This window comes from Oncorhynchus tshawytscha, linkage group LG10, assembly GCF_018296145.1.
Source record: "Oncorhynchus tshawytscha isolate Ot180627B linkage group LG10, Otsh_v2.0, whole genome shotgun sequence".
Lineage (NCBI taxonomy): Eukaryota > Metazoa > Chordata > Actinopteri > Salmoniformes > Salmonidae > Oncorhynchus > Oncorhynchus tshawytscha.
Genome location: NC_056438.1, coordinates 14,421,378 through 14,428,832, shown reverse-complemented (window position 1 = coordinate 14,428,832; position 7,455 = coordinate 14,421,378).

The following is a 7,455-nucleotide window of genomic DNA, read 5'->3' as shown; positions in this document are numbered from 1 at the left end:
ATGTGAAGACATGCTAAAAACTGAGTGAGTAAGATAGCATAGTAAACAAGTGTTGAAAGTAATAGCCTACAGTCAGGAAAAACTCCAGGTAAAAATACACTTCATCTAGTCCATGGCCTAAATCTTAACATGCTGTTCTTCAAAGTATGGTCTCTTGTAAGCACACTCTATATCAAATCAAACCAACGTTTATTTGTCATGTACACAGGATACAGAAGTTGTAAACAGTACAGTGAAATGCTTCCTTGCCAGTTCTTCCTAATTCCACGATTGGTCTATCGACGTCACCGCACGAAGAGGCAAAAACAGACTTACCCCCATCGCGACGTCCTCCCCCCACAAAGGCTAACTTTCTAGCCCCTGCTATCTGCTTGCTTGCTAACCCAGTCTGCTAACTGCTAAACTCCCGGGACCTGGTCTGCTAACTGCTAGCCCTTGCTAACTGCTTGCTTGCTAACCTGGTCTGCTAACTGCTAGCTTGCACTGGTCTACTAACTGCTAGCCCATGCTAACTGCTTGCTTGTTAACCCGGCCTGCTAACTGCTAGCTCGCCCTGGTCTACTAGCTGCTAGCTTATTTAGCTCCAGCCTACTAACTGTTAGCTTTGCCTGAATTGCCGTGTCCCATATGTTCACTTGGGTACGCATGCCTCTCTCTAATATCAATATGCCTTGTCCATTACAGTCCTGGTTAATGATTACTGTCTTATTTCACTGTAGAGCCTCTAGCCCTGCTCAATATGCCTTAACCAACCATGTTGTTCCACCATATGCGATGACATCACCTGGTTTAAACATCTCTAGAGACTATATCTCTCTCTTCATTACTCAATGCCTATGTTTACCTCCAATGTACTCACATCCTACCTTACCTTTGTCTGTACACTATGCCTTGAATCTATGCTATCGTGCCCAGAAACCTGCTCCTTTTACTCTCTGTTCTGAACGTGCTAGACGGCCAGTTCGTATAGTCTTTAGCCGTACCCTTATCCTACTTCTCCTCTGTTCCTCTGGTGATGTGGAGGTTAATCCAGGTCCTGCAGTGCCTAGCTCCACTCCCACCCCCCAGGTGCTCTCATTTGTTGACTTCTGTAAACGTAAAAGCCTTGGTTTCATGCATGTTAACATTAGAAGCCTACTCCCTAAGTTTGTTTTACTCACTGCTTTAGCACACTCTGCCAACCCAGATGTCTTAGCCGTGTCTGAATCCTGGCTTAGGAAAACCACCAAAAACCCTGAAATCTCCTTTGTTAACTATAACGTTTTCTGCCAAGATAGAACTGCCAAAGGGGGCGGTGTTGCAATCTACTGCAAAAATAGCCTGCAGAGTTCTGTACTACTTTCTAAGTCTGTACCCAAATAATTTGAGCTTCTACTTCTAAAAATTCACCTTTCCAGAAACAAGTCTCTCACTGTTGCCGCTTGCTATAGACCTCCCTCTGCCCCCAGCTGTGCCCTCGATACTATAAGTGAACTGATTGCCCCCCATCTATCTTCTGAGCTCGTGCTACTAGGTGACCTAAACTGGGACATGCTTAACTTGATTATTTATTGTCTTGTCATGGCTAAGATGCAATCAGAAACATGTCAAGCAAGTGTGTGTGTGTGTGGGTGGGTGCTCGCGTGTGTATAGACGATTATGTGGGACTGCCAAGCTTTGATTCAAATCGGAGGAATATCACATCCTCTATCGGAAAGTGAAATCAACCCGGTAAGCCATGGTTAGTTATTTTATGATTTACTTTCACTACTCAATATTTCACGTGCCTATGTTTTTAAAACTTACAAATCGTTGTCCTCAGTAAGGTCTGAACTAAAGTTTAAGATGTCATGTTGGAGATGGGTTTCCCCCAACCTCTTTATGTGTCACTCTCCTTCACCCACAGTATATAGACCTGCTATACAGAGAGATGGTGGGTTTTCTCTGTGTTCTTCTATCTCCAGGAGACACCATCATAGGTGAGTCACCAAGATGGTTGAAACACACTATTGGATTACCCGATCAGTACTGTATTGGCTGAGATGCAGGGATGAACTGGGGCAGGTAATCGACCTTGTGCATTTCTAATACACAACCCATTTTATTCCTATTCCTAATGTTCATTTTGCGAGAAAAAAAAACGTAAATATCTGACAGGTCTTAAGACAGACCATTTACCAGAATTGGCCTTTGGCAGTCCGTCCCTGCTGAAATGTTATCTTTTCACATAGCATATTCCATCACAGCTGACCTGACAATATAAGATTTCTGTGAAGCATAGAATCATCACTTAGTCCAAGTACATGGTGTCCAACATTTCAGCACACAGCCTCTCTCTCTTGTATTTGCAATTGTGTTTTCTCTCTCTTTCACTCTCTCACTCTGTGACTCTGTCACTCTGTCAGGAATCATCACCTATAAAGGATTCAATCCCTGCTCACTGAGATCCTCCAACAGGGATTTCATCCCTATATACAATACAGCACAGGACATTCTGGCCATATTCTTCACTGTTATCAATTTACCTACTGATTTTTTGGATTATATTGACTCATCAATATGTAGGGTGCCGTCTTTCGGATGGGACGTTAAACGGGTGTCATGAGTCTCTGAGATCATTAAAGATCCCATGGCACTTATCGAGTAGGGTTGTTAACCCCGGTGTCCTGGCTAAATTCCCAATCTGGCCCTCAAACCATCACGGTCACCGAATAATCCCCAGTATACAATTGGCTCATTAATCCCCCTCCTCTCCCCTGTAACTATTCCCCAGGTCGTTGCTGCAAATGAGAACGTGTTCTCAGTCAACTTACCTGGTAAAATAACGGATAAATTAAAAATTAAAAAATAAATATGTCAAATGAAACTGACTTTGAGACCACTGATAGGATAGTTTTTCCTGGTCAGGCTACACAGTGAGGAAATACTCCTGGCTTTCCTAAAAATCTGTTTGATTCCGGAATTCCTGGTTATTCCTGGAATCTTCGAAACCATGATTTCTGGAAAACCTGGGAATTTTGGGTAAGTTACCGTAATCACTGACTTACCTTACATGATTGTGTAGCAATGTCATTGTTCTCTATTGATTGACTTTACCTGCTGTTTTACTTTTAGGTCTCTGGGGTGAGTCAAAGCAACAATCATCCTAAATCATCAGTAACAGTCACCTGGACAGCACCATCCTCAGCCTCATTGGGCAACATCGTAGTCAAGTGAGTCTCTGCTACAATTGCTAAATGACGGTAACTTTGACAAAATTTCCGGATTTTCCAAAAATCCTACTTATTTTCTCTTGATTCCAGAATCCTGTGAACGTTACAAACATGGGAAAATAACACGCTATGCATTTATTTTTGGCATGATTTTTCTGTAGGAAGAAACAGCTCCTACTACAACAACTACAGTTCCTAATACAACAACTACAGCTCCTAATACAACAACTACAGCTCCTAATTAAACAACTTCAGTTTCTAATACAACTACAGTTCCTACTACAACAACTACAGCTCCTACTACAACAACTACAGCTCCTAATACAACAACTACGGCTCCTAATACAACAACTACGGCTCCTAATACAACAACTACAGCTCCGAATACAACAACTACAGCTCCTACTACAACAACTACAGCTCCTAATACAACAACTACAGCTCCTACTACAACAACTACAGCTCCTAATACAACAACTGCGGCTCCTACTACAACAACTACAGCTCCTAATACAACAACTACAGCTCCTACTACAACAACTACAGCTCCTAATACAACAACTACAGCTCCTAATACAACAACTACGGCTCCTACTACAACAACTACAGCTCCTACTACAACAACTACAGCTCCTAATACAACAACTACAGCTCCTACTACAACAACTACAGCTCCTACTACAACAACTACAGCTCCTAATACAACAACTACAGCTCCTACTACAACAACTACAGCTCCTAATACAACAACTACGGCTCCTACTACAACAACCACAACTACATCTCCTACTACAATAATCAAAGCCTCTACTCTGACAACAATTACACAACGAATCCCTGAACTACCAACAACTATACAATCAATACCTCAACAGATGAGCACTACACCTCAAACTGACGGACAGTCAACAACTAATAGTGGACCTGGGCGGCAGGGTAGCCTAGTGGTTAGAGTGTTGGACTAGTAACCGGAAGGTTGAAAGTTCAAATCCCTGAGCTGACAAGGTACAAATCTGTCGTTCTGCCCCTGAACAGGCAGTTAACCCACTGTTCCTAGGCCGTCATTGAAAATAAGAATTTGTTCTTAACTGACTTGCCTAGTAAAATAAAGGTAAAAAAAAAAAAGTGTCATTTACTTAATTTAATATTTAATGTAATTGATCAAAAAGGCCAACCCTGTCACGTCCTTTCCTTTTAAATACTGTGTTTGTCAGTCAGTCAGTCTGTCTGTCTGTCTGTCTGTCTGTCTGTCTGTCTGTCTGTCTGTCTGTCTGGCAGTCTGTTTGTTTGTTTCACACTTGTTTGTATTATTGACTCATTGTGTCTCTACAGGATATACGTTTGAGTTAACCGAATCTGAGATCTTGAAGCAGGTGAAAGTTAATGTCACACATACAGTACCCAGTCATGAGTTTGGACACACCTACTCATTTAAGGGTTTTTCTTTATTTTGTCATATTTTCTACATTGTAGAATAATAGTGAAGACATAAACTATGAAATAACACATATGGAATCATGTAGTAACCAAACAAGTGTTAAACAAATCCAAATACATATTATATTTGTGATTCTTCAAAGTAGCCACCCATTGCTTTGATGACAGCTTTGTACAGTCTTGGCAAAGGTATGTCCAGGATGAGGGAAAATCTCACTCATCAAAGGGATTTAAATGTATTGGTTGCTTTAACAAATGTATAAAGATGGAAAGTGAAGTGAAGGAGTAGGAAGGAGCGTGAGGAAAGTAGCATTAACAAATGTGTTAAATGATGTATTAAATGATGTATTAAATGATAACCCCTGTGTTAATTCCAGCTCTGTGAGGAACCGGTCAGACGAGGGCTGCCAGGGGACTTTACACTGTGATTGAGAATCGTTCAGAGCTAGTTGACAGGGGGAAGAGGAGGAGGAGAGAAAACACAGACAGAACAGAATGCAAACCTGTTCACAAAAACAGCTTACACAAATAAGATAAATAGATTATCTTGCAGATTACATTCTAACCACATGACCTACAGTGCTGTAAACTATAAGGAATTAAATATCTATCTACGTTTAGTTGTTTGAATTTGCATTAAACATTATAAATATCCTGTACTCCCTTTGAAATGAAATTGTTTAGGTTAATGACTATATTTGACCTAAAAGTGTTTATTATAGATCGGAATAAGATTTTGACAAATCAAACTTATGTTGCATCTTTTGAAAATAAAAGGTTTTGTTCTGAATATCTGTGTGTCAGACCTTTCTGGCGTGGAGAGGGTTAAAAGATGGGGAGGCAGACACAATATCATACATACAGCCCTGTAGAAAGGGGAGGGGCTAAACTTGACCTCAGCATTTGATTGACACACAGCGGAACCTGATTAACTCTACACTGCCACCTGAGAGGTCAACCTCCTGTCAGCCAAGGTATGTGACATAACACAGGGATGCAGGAGATATAATTTCTGCTATTCAGTTATGTGTTATCAGCTTTGATCAAAAACATTGAGTTGTCTGTCACTGGATTCTGGTTTCCCATAGTACAGAGTATGATTCATGATGTCACTGGACCGCTGGGTGTCTGTGATTCGCTCACAGGCAGCTGATAAGGCACTAGGGTCTGTATTCACTCAGAAACAAATGGAAGCTGTCATGGAAAAATTGCAAGATTATGTTATATTGCTTTTATTGCATCAAATGGTTGTTTCATTCGACAGAATAGAGTATTCTGTTAACTATTGTGCGTGTGTTCTACTGAGGATGGGCCTCTATGAGATAACACTGACAGATTAGATTGACAATGTCTTTGGGTGTTAAAACCTAAAGAGCATTCCAGAAAACATGAGTTAATGTTTCTGCTCTATACCGTACCAGGAAGAGATGGTTCCAGTTTGGAGTCTTAACCTTGTGACACATTCTATGTATCTGTTGTTCGTCATGTAGGTTGAAAGGGGTGTATCTTGGCTATAAAAGACCTTTGTACTTTTGTCTTGCCGCTCTCAACGGATCATTAGAAATGGTGAATCGTTGACGAGTCATTGCTATTGCAAAGCTCTTATTATTAAAGATTTAGTTTAAGTATAACTCTGACTTGATAGTAAAGAAATGAACCACCACAAAGCAAACGGGGAGGGACTAATGTCCCAACTAACGTCCCAACTAACTAACGTGACCAATAAGAAACATTAGTTTTCTAGCAAAACTTCTTCCGTGTGCACTAATGAATAGAGTTTTCAAACATCGTGTTGTCTTTAGGGGCAAAAATGACCCATCACTTTGTTTAACAGCAGAGAAAACCCCCAAAATAATATTCTTCTACTTGAAATTTGATGTATTTTCCTAGAGTGACCCTAATATTAGAAAAAGTGAAACATTGCCTTTATTCATAATTCCATGGAAGCTGTACACCACCAGTGTACAAAGATTGTCTTGGGGTCATTTTTTGACCCGGCAGTTATAAAATAATTTACACACCACAAAAAACACAAAGACACACACACACACACACACACACACACACACACACACACACAATGAGAAATTGAAATTATGTGTGCTACTGATTGAACTCACCCAGCAGCTCCTGAAGAGGAAGATCACCATGGTTGGCACAGTTAGAAAGAACAAGCCTGAGCCCCCTGCACTCCTCACAACAAGGGGGAGTGAGACCTTCTCATGGAAGTTTGCCTACACCGCCACCACCACTTTAGTTTCTTACCTCCCAAAGAGGAACAAGAATTTGGTCCTCCTGATCACACTGCACAAAACGGCTGAGGTCAGTGATTATGTGGACAGGAAGCCAGCCATCGTCCTGGACTACAACCACAACAAAGGAGGCATGGACAACCTGGACAAGGTGATTGGAACTTACAGCTGCAGGAGGATGACTGGCCCCTGGTCATCTTCCATAACTTCATTGATGTGTCCTCATAAAATGCTTTCGTGATATGGAACAACATCAACCCTACCTGGATGCCTGATAAGCGGAACAAGAGGAGGGTGTTCCTGGAGCAGCTGGAAAGGCACTTGTAACCCCACACATTCAAAGAAGGGAGCACCTCCCCCGCACAGCAGCCTCTGCAGAGCTTGTGAAAGCTGTTCAAGGGGCTGAATTGTTTCCTGACCCACCTGAGGCTGCAGCTGGGGCAGGCAAGAGGAGGAGATGCCAATTCGGCCCCCATTGAAGGACTGTAAAACAAATACTGTGAGAAGTACATCTGTAAAGTCCATTAGCACACACACTTGCGTACCTTACCTTTTTGTTTTGTATCTTTTATCTT